Source organism: Condylostylus longicornis, unplaced genomic scaffold, assembly GCF_029603195.1.
Source record: "Condylostylus longicornis isolate FDR11 unplaced genomic scaffold, ASM2960319v2 ptg000048l, whole genome shotgun sequence".
Classification (NCBI taxonomy): domain Eukaryota; kingdom Metazoa; phylum Arthropoda; class Insecta; order Diptera; family Dolichopodidae; genus Condylostylus; species Condylostylus longicornis.
The window spans coordinates 16,841,353-16,854,570 of NW_026578017.1; positions in this window are offsets into that span (position 1 = coordinate 16,841,353).

Sequence of the window (13,218 nt, forward strand, 5' to 3'; positions counted from 1 at the left end):
TCGCAGTATTCTGCAACATCAACATTTCCGATTATAAAATAAAAATTCTGATAACTAATTTCATATAATTTTAACACTATACGGTCAAATAAGTACCTTTGACTACATTTAGATCATTCAATTCACATTCTGCTTAACTAATATCGACAAGATAATCCAAAGGGCTCCTAAAAGTCTCTTCTCTATCAATATTTTCTACATGTTCCAATGATAACCTTAATATACAACAATCAGAAATTGGAACAAAATGGAATTTTTAGCATTCTTTTATACTATCTTTCAACAGGATATGAAATTTTGTAAGGAATTTAAAAAGAAAGAAATAACTAAATGCACATATACACATACTCCTTTTTGTAACAGTATAAAAAACAAAAATACAATTAAATATTTTTATATTTTCAGCAAACACAAGAATTTATACGTATAAATGTACAGAAAAACTTATGTCCTAGGTATCCTTCGAACATTTTAATCAATATTATTGTAAGAAAAATAGCTACAAACCACGAAATTCGAATACAACAAGATAACATGGAATCCTTTAAAAAGAAAACTATTCACGAAATAACAAAATGAAATTCTACAAAAAATAAATTAAAAAAAAAATAAAAAAACAGAGACAACATAAGTTTTTGGAATTGGAAAAAAGAAAACAAAAAATAAAAAGACGGAAAAACTTATATTTTATCTATTGTAAGGAAAAAAGTAACAGAATTTCCTTTTTACATTGTACTCATTTCGTTCACTAGTAAATAATAAATATTCGAAGTCCTTTAAGGATTTGTTTTTCTATGTTTTTTTTTCATTGTTACTTTGTTGTTGATTCTCAATGTTGTTTTTTTCAATTACAAATATAATGATATGCTGAATTTAATTTTTTATTTAGAACTGTGAGAGAAAACACGACACCAATTTTACTTTGAATAAAAAAGGTCGGTTCAAGTGACTTTCCCAGATAAGACCTGGTGGGCAGATGAAAGATCGAAAAAAAACTAAAATATATTGTTGTATTTCAATTGTGAAAGTATGTTTACATTATAATATAAGCAGAGAGAAAGTTACAGCACTTAATATTTTATAAATTAGATCAAATCTGATTTAGAATTCCTTGTGAAGGGCGGATATTCTAAAATCATCTAATCATTAATATCTCGTCCATGAGCAGATGATAATAAAAGAACCGTAGCTTTCGCCAAACGTAGTGTAATATACTATTTTCTTGCGCTGTTTGTGATCTGCTAAGCTGTTATGCAAAAGGGCTTCAGCAGAATCGATCGACTTTAATGGGAAAGCAATTTAGTATTTTAATTCCAGTCATATATGAGCGAGAAACAGGTGAATTCTCGAGGTTAAGCATAAAATATGTTCGAGCTGTAGCAATTTCCTCACTAGGTACTATAGACAATTTTGCCTTTTAAAAGCTTCCATCTTGTTTAAGCTTCCAAGTTTATTCTTGAGATTTATTCTCTGCGAAATTTTACAGATACCCGAAAGAGACATCTGCACATCTAAAGAAATTTATGATTTTGCAGAACATTTTTGGTTTCTTATCTATAGGCGGCTCCTTCCATCCTATACTTAAAAATATAATACAATCTACCACACAGCGCGTTTATATAATTTCATATAGTGCATTGTTTGTTGGGTTAACAACACACCGCAACATACATAACCAATCTTCCTGATGATCTCGAGCAACTTGCGTATCAAATTTGTTAGCAGGACTGATAAGACGCCTGTAACTAACAGATGTCTTTGTATTCTCACTTTATTCTTGCCCATTTCACCTATAATAGCTTTATATTTAATGTTTACTTTATACTAATGAATATCATACACTCTTAGAGTTAACTTGACCAACGGTGTGAAAATTCCACGTTTTTCTTTAAATGTTTATCGTATTTTGAAAATCTTATATATACCTACATGAAATACACACATATATGAATACGAATAAAAATATTTAGGGTAAGAGTTTTTTATAAACAATAATCGTCGGTTAGTCGCCATTTAACTGTTAAAGGGCAAATAACACATTGATTTTTTTTTTTTGTATTGTATCTGCCTCTAGAATTTCATTATGTATCTATAAACATACAGAATTTTTGTATTATAGTGTTTTTAATTTAATATAAATTCTTAATAAAATGGTAACACTATTTTATAAAATTCGATGAAATTCTGTTGATATAAGCAAGTTCGTGAAATTTTAGAAAAAAATTTATTTAAATATTATGTTTTCGTATAATAATCGGGTAAACTTCGTATTTGTATATATTGATTTCCTTAAATTTTTCGTACAAACAAAGAATAGTACCTTGAGAAACCTATTATTTTTTTTGTATCGTTTTGTAAGAATTGCTTTTGTTTTCATTATTCACTTTTAAATCCTCTCCTTAACACTAATTTTAACTTTCATTTGCTCATACAACTGTTTACTTTTTTAAAAGAAAATTCCTTTATAATTATTACTAATTATTTACACTTTAACAATTTATTTACCATTGTATTTAGTTATACTCAAATAGAAAATAAATTTACCGTTACATTGTAAAACAAACAATCTATTCAAATTAATTGGTATAATTAGATACACTTTTATAAAAATACGGTTAGCAGGTATTCTAAATCTTAATCAGAATTTCCGAAAACAATAATCAAGATATTGAAAATTGATAAAGGAAAATTATACACAATAAATTTTTTGCTTCTCCTTCTTTACACGGTATATTAAGTTTTATATTCTTACAATTACTTGAATTTTAACGTATATGTACGAGTACCATGTACCGACATTCATATTAAATACAAACATGTACATGAGTACATTGTTGTCGTACATTTCACACATAAATTTTTCGATATTGTAAGCTTTAAAAGGTGTATAATTGAGTGTATACATTTTACTATGTAAATTTGTAATTTTTACAATATTATTGTAATTTTGTTTACTATATGTAAATATTTTATTGATAGTAGAAATATAAGTTACAGACATTATATTAACACACACACACAAGTGAAATGTAAAATATATGTTATAAGTGAAACAACAGGTGAAATAATGAATTAAATAATAAGAACGATATTATAATAATTTAAATAATTGTTAAAATATGATTTTATAACTTAAAGAAATTTTAAAAATGGATAAGTGAAAATGAAACAGTTGAAAAATTTAATAAATATTAAAAAAATTTGCACCTTTTACACTTGCATGTAAGTAAAAAGATTTTATAAGTAAACTTTAAAGTAATTTTGAATATTAAATGTATGGTTGCTATTATGGAAGAAAGTTTAAATTAGAAGTTGAAACTAGACACTTGGATTTGTAATCAAACTAGAATATGTAATTTGAATGGCATTTCTCAAACATGAACTCGTCCCTGATCCTTATAGTAATTCGTTGATTAAAAGCGAAAATTTCCATTTGCGTTGATAATTTACTAAAAAGTACCGACTTGAAATTTCCAAAGGCTGTTATATTAAAATTTTTTTGAAATCTATTTATTTGTACGAAAATACGCACAAAATCAAATCCGTTTCATAATATTCAATTAAGGAATAAAACTCTATGACAGATCGGTACGGAAATTAAAATTATATGAAATAATAAGCAAATTCCAATGAATTTTATATAAGATATACAGAGAGAAAGAGAGAGAGCGAGATAGTGGGAACCAATCGTATATTTACCTACCATTTACTTCACTTTATTTTGAAAATATTTGAAGAGTAAAAATATGCCTGTTTTGAAAGTATTTTTAATGGAAATTGGATTGAAATTAAAAATAACTTTATTCTGAATCCATTTTAATTGAAAATAGTTTACAGAAACATTTGACAGAGTAAGCAATTCACGAATTCCCAAAGTTACTATATCGCTATAAGGTAGACCAATATGTTAGTTTAAAAAATTTGCTTCGCATGTAGACCTTCTTATAGAATAAAAAAGACTTCTTTGCAGAAATTATCTTGTTTATTTTGAAGAGAAATAGCTCTCAATACCATACACATATAGTATTAGTTTTAGATTTCATTCTTGAATATTTTGGCAAGTATTGTATTGCAAACCTTATTAAAAATTATTTATTTTTTTGTTATTAAAAATGTAAAAAGTGAATTTTTTTTTCGTAATTTTTCCGGTCCATTTTTTTTACTAATAATAGATCACAAAGTATATTAGAATATTAATATATCGATAAATATTAATTTTATATGCTTTTCAATTCACAAACTATATACACAAAGTAATTTTTTTTTTATTAGAAAATTGATTTTATTATGTGGTTCATTTTCAGTTAATATTATGTAGCTACCATGAAATTGAGTATTCTGAATCAGTAAATAGGTCAAAATTTCTTTTCATGCCATATATACATGAATTATATATATTGTGTATATGTTTTATAATATATTTAAACCTATAGTGAATTAACTTCTGTAACCCAATTCATAAATCCAATAATATCGCTTTGTAATATTAAATATTAAAATATTCCATAATATCCTTTATATTTTGATAATTTTCTAATAAATATTCTATATTAAAAATAGGATTGTGAATATATTGTCATTTAAGGATTATATATACATATAAATAAAATATAAAGAAAATAAAAAAGTTGATGATACAAAATGTTTAACATGACAACTTTATATTTTTGTATATGATATTAATATAGGGGGCGTACATTTACATAACTTTAAATATAGAGCAGATCAATAACAAAAAAATATTTATATATTATGATATATTATATAAATAGAAATAAATTCATATGAAATTTTAGAATTAAATTTAAAATAAAGAAAATGTCAAAGCTTCAAGTTCCAAGAAGCAAATTTTATTTGGAATACAAAAATTAACATGTTCAAAACAAAGAAAATGTACGGTTTTAACTAAAATTTTAATATCATTTGGAACAAGGATATTTTATTGAAAAATATGTAAACATAATGGTATACTGTCAAATTTTCAATAGAAAACGAATTTTTAGATTGTCAAGAATATTTTTATGGGTTTTTATTGTTATTTAAATTAAAATATTGCAATTAGAAAACAGGCTCAGGCTATTAAAACATGTAAAGAATTTTTTTAAAACGGTTTTATTTGTTATAATTGCCCTAATTATTTATTAAATAACCTTGGAGTTCTATCCTATAAATAAGTATCTATATACGACTACACACAGTATGTTTATATATTTCAGTATACTATATGAAATTAAGCCAACTATGTTAATTAGTATAAATTTCTGTATTGGAAAAATTAAGATTAAGTTTTGAAATAAAGGTTTAGAAAGTTACAATAATTTATAACTTTGCTAATAATCTATTGAATATATATTTTAATATTTAAAAAATTAAAATGAACTCCGATGTTTTAATATATATGTAAATGATCTGAGGTCCATTTCGTTCGGCGCTTCTCATTCTATAGACTGTCAATGTCTGCCATTGGCGTATCAATGCGGCAGCAGATTGTACGCTGTGCTTAAGGGAGAATCAAATCTTCGCTGAGACATGTCATCATGAAAAACTGTTTCTTAAATTTTGTTCAAGCGAGTTCTCCTGTGAGCAGTTATTGCTTGGGATGGACCGGAATCGGACCCATGCTGTTACTGGATTTTGTGTAGATTCTGTTGGGATGACGAGGAGACGGCCATACGTTATCTGTGTGGCTGCCCGGGTCTGGCTGTCATGAAGTGCAGATGGTTTGGACGGGGCTTCCTCAGTGTTCACGTCCAACTCCCTGAAGGATATCTTTGGATATTTACTTGGAACTGGAATAGTATAGTTGGGATATGGGACGGCTACAATAAGTTGTGATTGACTGTGGTGATCGGGGCAGGATTTCCTATCCATTTAACAAAAAATTTACAATCTCTCCATTGAAAATATTTTTTACTTTTTAACATTTTTTTAATATTTTTTTAATAAGTATTCTGAAGATTATAATATGCATCCATTTTGTATAATAAAATAATTATTTACAAAATGAAATTAAATACATTAAATGCAGTATTTTACTAATTAATTACTAAAGCTCATAATATAGTACGAGAACAACATTTTAATTAAATTTAAATTTAATTTATTATTTAAATTAAATACACATACATATATATTTTTTGAATTTACAAAATTACAACTTGCAACTATTTTTAATTAAAAAATAAACATTTATTAAAATTACATGTAATTATGTACATGGATGTAGAGTCCAGACAAGTGATATATGGTATGTAAGAGTATATTTCAAAAATTATAATTATTATTACATTTGTAGTAAACGCAATAGTTAGTATAAAAAACCATTACGTATTATAATATTACAATTTTATTATATACATAAATAGAATGACCTCCAATAACTAAAGCAAAAAAAATTATTGTAGTCAAATAACTAAGTGAATTATATATATACCTATATTTAGTATAAACAGAATAATTAAAGGTTAGTGTAAAAACTCCCACAAGAGTCAAATTAATTGTATATATATAGAATAATAAAATGAGGTTTGTTTTGTCTGCTACATGGGGAATAATATGGTTTTAACATATTTGTTAACAAAAATTTTAACAATATTATGTATTTGTGCCGACATTATTTTTACGACCATATTAAATTTTTTTATTAAATTACACGTGCATATTTCCAGTATAATTCAATTTACCTCACGAGTGTTTGTATGTAAATGTATTATACAACAAAAATTGTTACAAAAATGTTAGTACAATTTAATGATTTTTGATAGCATACGCATACTTAACAATTATTTTAACCGTATATTAAATTATATACATTCCCATATATACACACATCATATATAACTCTTAAAATTTGGTTTTTTTTTACTCTAAAAACTAACAAGGATATTTATTATGTCGCTGTTTTTTTAATTTTTTTTTTCGGGGAACGAAAAATTGCCATACAATAATATTAAAATTATTGTTTCAAAACACACATATTATAAACCTGTCAACTTTTTGTGACTTAATACGTATGCTTATTTTTTGTTAGTTCTTTTTATATAAAAAACACACTTATTTGTGTATGGAAGTACCGGAAAAATAATGCCGTTTCCATTGCAGATATAATATGAAAGTGCTTCCGTTTATGTATTTATGTATAGATTGCATTATATACTAACATAAATATTTTTTTTAAATATAAATTTTTCTAACACTCACTGGTGATTTGATGAATGTTATTTTTCGTACACGTAATAAAAAAAAAATATTCAAGGTCTTATTAATGAAAAAAAAGCATCTAGATTCTAGATTTTGATAGAATTTTAATAAAAATATATTGCAGTAATAAAGCGTTTGCAGTTAAGGGAAACGAAAAAAAAATCCTTTAAATTTTGTAACATTCCAGAACGTATTTTTTTCTTTTGAGCTTTGCCTACATGAATTCAAGTTTCTATAAAAAGTATTCTACTCCAAAAGCCAATACTTATGAGAATTTAAAAAAAAAAATTTAATTTTTCTTAAAGTAGTTATTTTTTCCCATTTTCAACTCGATCATTTGTAATTATTTTGCTGGTATAATATGTAAAATGATTTATCAATAGTGTGTAGTTGCTTAGTAGAGGAAAAGTGCACTATTTAAGCTTAGAGACTAAAACAACCATACAACAGGCTACCAACGCAACGGCACGTGTATAATACAATAATTTACATATTTCTTTAAAGAAATACAAAATAGAGCATAAATTCTTTATTAACCGCCCTAATATAATTCAATTATTCATCTGGACTCCAATTCAATTAATGTCGTTTTCATTACTTTATTAATTTTATAAAACACAATAAATTGAAGATTATTACAGCTCCGCCTCAAAGCAACCCTGCTTCTTCATAGTCCGCGGACCCACTTTTGTATTCAATATGTTATTTGAGAAAAAAATTTAAATGAATATTAGGAAATGATATTACGTTTTCCGGTAAAAACAAAAAAAATAATTTAAAACAAAAAATTCAAAATGTCTTTATCTATTTTAAAGTTCTCATATGTTTTTAATATCCTTAAAAATTATTTTAAATTTGTCTTGTCTTTTTCTGTTTTAAATGCTAGAGTACATTTTAGTGTAGGTTCACAATAAGTATATCTATATGTTATCTACATACTATAATCAGAATCGCGTATAAATCTACATAATTCACACAGTCGAAAGAATACAACCGCTTGGCATATAAATTTTTAAATTTTAATTTTTAAAAGAATTAAATTAAGCAATACGGTTTTGTTACAAATCCTTCCGAACTATAAGCATAAGAATAATAAATTTGATGAGATGTATTAAATTTTGATTTTTTGAATCTTTCTTTTAATTGACCTATAATACGGCAAAAATTATTGCCATTCTCAAATTCTTCAGAATTTTGCGAACTAAAACAAAATAAGTGTAACTAAAAAATTACTGATCAATGATTGTTCATTCAATTCCACCTTGTTCTCAATTTATTTTGACAACAATTGATAAAATTTTCGATATGCTGCCATAATATAGTTTTATGGGTGCAAAATATTTTTAGTTTTTTTAATTTATATTATTAAATACCGCAGTGAATTCTATACATTTTTTATAAGTATTTAAATTCCATTTTTAGATTTTTTTGTTTTTAATTTTTCTCCTTATACTTAAATTTCATTTTGTTGTCATGCAACTTGTATACCTACATGTACTTTAATTTTTGTATATAAATTGGAGTGAAAATTGTAACTTTAAATATCATTCTATTATATTAAAATCTAAAAAAAATTCACACTTGAATTATAGCCATATGTCAGTTATAAATTTTATTAAAATAAAAAATTAAAAAAAAAACCGGCATGATACTTGTAGCATTTCATTTTTAGTTTTTCAAAAAATTAAAAATTCTTTCCTTACATAAACTTTAATATTTTTATATGGTTTTGATATTATTGTGTAAGCACTGTACAACACACACATAAATATTTTTAGTAAAATATTGTAATATAAAGTATGGTTTTAGATGGTATATGCACTGATAAATTCTTTGAAATATTGTGATATATATATATGAAAAAAAATAAAATTAAATTAAAAAACAAAAATTCTTTTGAGAAAATTGAAGGTTTTTAAAGGCAACATATGACTTTTAAATGAATGTATGTATTAATGCTTATGCTTAAACTATATAAGATTTAATCATGCAAACAATAAGTTATTAAACACAAATTGGACCATATAGTAGTGATTTCGAACACTAATTATATTGTTATTAGTGTAAGGAACTGCAATGGTTTTCAGCTAAATTTGAATAATGACAAACACAATCTCGTTCATTTAAAAGTAAATGAAATTTGGACAGCATATTAATTGGTAAAATGTGACCCTCTTAATTATCTTTAACTATATCTTTAATATAGTTTCTTAGATTTGACTGTCAATTTTAATTAGGTCTATTTACTCAGTAATCGAAAGTTTACAAAATTGCATGAAACAATTTTTACTTTTTTAATAATTAATCAAAAGTAAAAACGCTAAGCAAAAATGCTTGGTGAAATACAAGCCAGATCGACTTTTTACAATTTTACTCACTATTTTATCCACAATTTAATTATTTTACCCACAGCTCGATTATTTTACCCACTGTTCAATTATTTTACCCACAGCTCGATTATTTTACCCACTGTTCAATTATTTTACCTACAGCTCGATTATTTAAATTATATAACTCTTAAAATTTAGTCTTCCAAAAATTTTTTATTTAATCTTCGAATCCAAAATTCAAACTACATTATCTAACTCAAGAATTCCATACCACTTTACTGAAAATGTTTGACTTTCAATTTTCTATAATTCCAATATGAATTTTACGGCTAATTTTTTTTATATTATGTTACGAGTACAAAACAAGCAACACATGTTACAACCCATTTACAACCATATACACCACATCCTGTACATTTTCATAAAATTAAAATTAAAAAAGAAAAATTCGCATAATATTCTATCAAGTGCTTTTTTTTCCTTTTTTTTTATTTTCCTTAATTTTTTATGCAATTTTTTATTTTTTAACAACTTTAACAAAAATAAACCCATACATATTCAAATTAATTCATGTATGTATATTTTTAAAACAAAAATTTTATTTTTTTTTTCTATTACTAGCTATAAATATAAAATACCAATGCACCAAATTTTAATACCTCTAAGTATACCCTTTATAATATAATCGTTTATATGGTTGACTTTATTATACGATATTAAAATTAAATACTATACTTACAAATTCTATTAATAAAACTTGTTGAAAAAATAAATAGAATTATTTTAACCCCTTATAAGATGATGTCACCCTTAATAATGCATGTGTGTATGTAGTCTATGTCGTAAAAAAAACGTGAATCTAAATAAACTAAACTATTTCTTTTATCGTATGAATATTATCGTATGTATATATGAACATTTACATTATTATCACATATAACTAAAATTAACCTATATGTATATTAAATGTACGAAAGGAGTCAAAAATTGAAAATGCAATAAAATGTCCTTAAAACAAGAAAAAAACAAAAAGAAAAAAAAACTATAATATTGATACGAAAATAACAAACATACAAGCTAAAAATAAAAAGTATAAGATAAAAATAAAAATTTTAAAAAATCAACTAACAAAATATAATGTTATTCATACCATAATGTATGTATGTACCTGTCTACATATTATTGTATAATTATATACACCTTTGCTAAGTTTAATACATTCTCATATATGTACATATGCAAATGTGCATTAAAAATAAAGATAGTAAATTAACATTATCATATTATTTTATTTGACTGTCAACTATAAGAATATTTTTTCTATTTGAAATTCTAAAGTCATTTTTTATTTTTATCAACGTGGTGTACTCATTTTCTCAATATTGTTGGTATTAGTTCTAAGTACCTTACAAAAATAGAGAAGAATTATACAGATTAGTAATTTAAATTTTCTCTTTAATGATTTACGATTAAATTTTGAAAGCAAAAATACCCAATTAGTTGCAGCAACAAGTTAAAGAAATTAAGAAAATAAATTAGCGTTTAAAACTTTTAAGTCATTTACTTAATCGCAAAATTCGTATATGGCAGTTTAAAAATTAAAATCTAACAAGGAAGAATTAACCAAATTTCTTGTTAAAACTCGTTAGCCAGTAAAATTTTGAATCCTCCCTTACAGAATTTAATATCCAGATCAACTTCAGGTGGCTTAGTTATGAAAACTACTTATAACAAACATACCATAGTTATATACATAGGTTCGAATCCAAGCTAAAGAAAATTTTAAATATGTAAATAAGCAAAAAAATAGGTCTGAAAAACTTAAAAAGTACTAGGCGATCATAAAAAAGCAATATTTTTTTTTAATTGTCCATCAAAACTCTTTGAATGGACTACGAAATTTCGAACATACATACTGCCAAATTTCTTTTAAAAACTTAATATGTCATATAAATACAATGTTTTCACCTCACTGAATCGATGTTAACTCCAACTTTTTTCTGTTTTTGGTTTCTTATTATTCTTATATCTACTTTTTCCTGATTTTTCATTCTTTTCTTCGTACAATAGTATATGTATACTTGGTGACTTTATAACTAACATTTTATTGTTCTTATAAGCTTTTCTTTATTATTCCTTGTTTCATTTTACTATTTTATTATTTTGACGTCTATAATAGTAATAATGAGAAACAAGAACAAAAAATAAAAATAACATTGTGATATAAAAAGGTTCCCAATATTTAAAAAGTGGTTTAGTCTCGCGATATATTCTAACCTTTCAACATCGTTATATTATTATTAAAAAATAAAGTAAAAACAAAGAAGGAGAAAAAAAAGGATATTTTACTAAACAAAAACAAAAAATGAAAATTTTTTTTTCTTTTAATTTTGTTTTTATTTCCATTTAAATATTGGATATTGCAACTTTGTTGAAACTCTAACAATACAACGGTAAAAATAATAAGAATATAATAAAGAAAACAAAATAAGAAAAATTTTTTATTAACTAAATTTATATTTTTGAATCGATTTTAGTATTCGCGTATACTGTTATATTTATTCATACACACAAAGGTATATGAAGTAACAAAATATAGAGAAGAGAAAAAAAAAGATCGCGTGATATATTTTAATTATTTACCCATAAAAATCTCATATTGTGTATTTTTTTCAGTGAACAATTTTAGTGGAATTATACAAAGAGAATAAAAAACACTCAAACAAGTTTGATTATAGTAATATAACAAAAATTCTACTCAAACATAATAAAACATAACGTTCGGTGTTCGGTGATTTAATTATTTAAAACATTAAGAAGAAATAAATTGGTATGATTGTAACGAATTATATTTTTTGAAAGGAAAAAGATTAAGATTTGAAAAGAATATGAAAATTATTTGTTAGAAAAAAAAATTCGAAAAATTTCGGACATTTGCCATAAAAAACTTTATTTTTAGAACTTTTTAAAATAACAAAATTATATTGTTATTTTACACTGTTGTTGCATTACCAACTTTTTATACCAAGAAATTTAAATTGTTAAGATAACATTATTAATTTATTTTACTTTAAAACACTTAATGGGCATGTTATTCCATTATTGCAGTATTTGTTTACGTTACTTTAACGTTTATCTCATGAATAATTCTAAGTAATTGGAATTGTTTCTTGCAAGTAATTAAGAATGTTATTTTTCAAAAGGCGAACCGGACCTATTATAATTTCAAATTGTATATCATAAAATAATTATCGATCGCAATTGAAAATCTTCAATTACAGCGCTATTATATACATATATTCAGACTGAAAAGTTTATTTGAATTTAATTTATTGAATATAATTTAATTCTATTTTATATTTACAAAATAAATTATATTGTAATTAAAAAATTACTTTAATTTAAATTATAAGTCTTGATATTTTTAATTGTCTTTAAATTAAAGGCAATCTTAAAAAATTATTTATTACTCGCAAAGCAAATTACTTAGCGTATACATTCATATTACGTGCATTCCTGTAGCTTTCAACCATTGAAGTACAAACATACCTAGTAGGTATAATTTATTATCGAAAATTTACATACGAACTGTTTAGTCTATCATTCGATATTAGAATTCATTGCTCTAAATGGGCAATAAAAACCATTATGATAATAATTTTAATATTAATATTATTGCAAATATTAC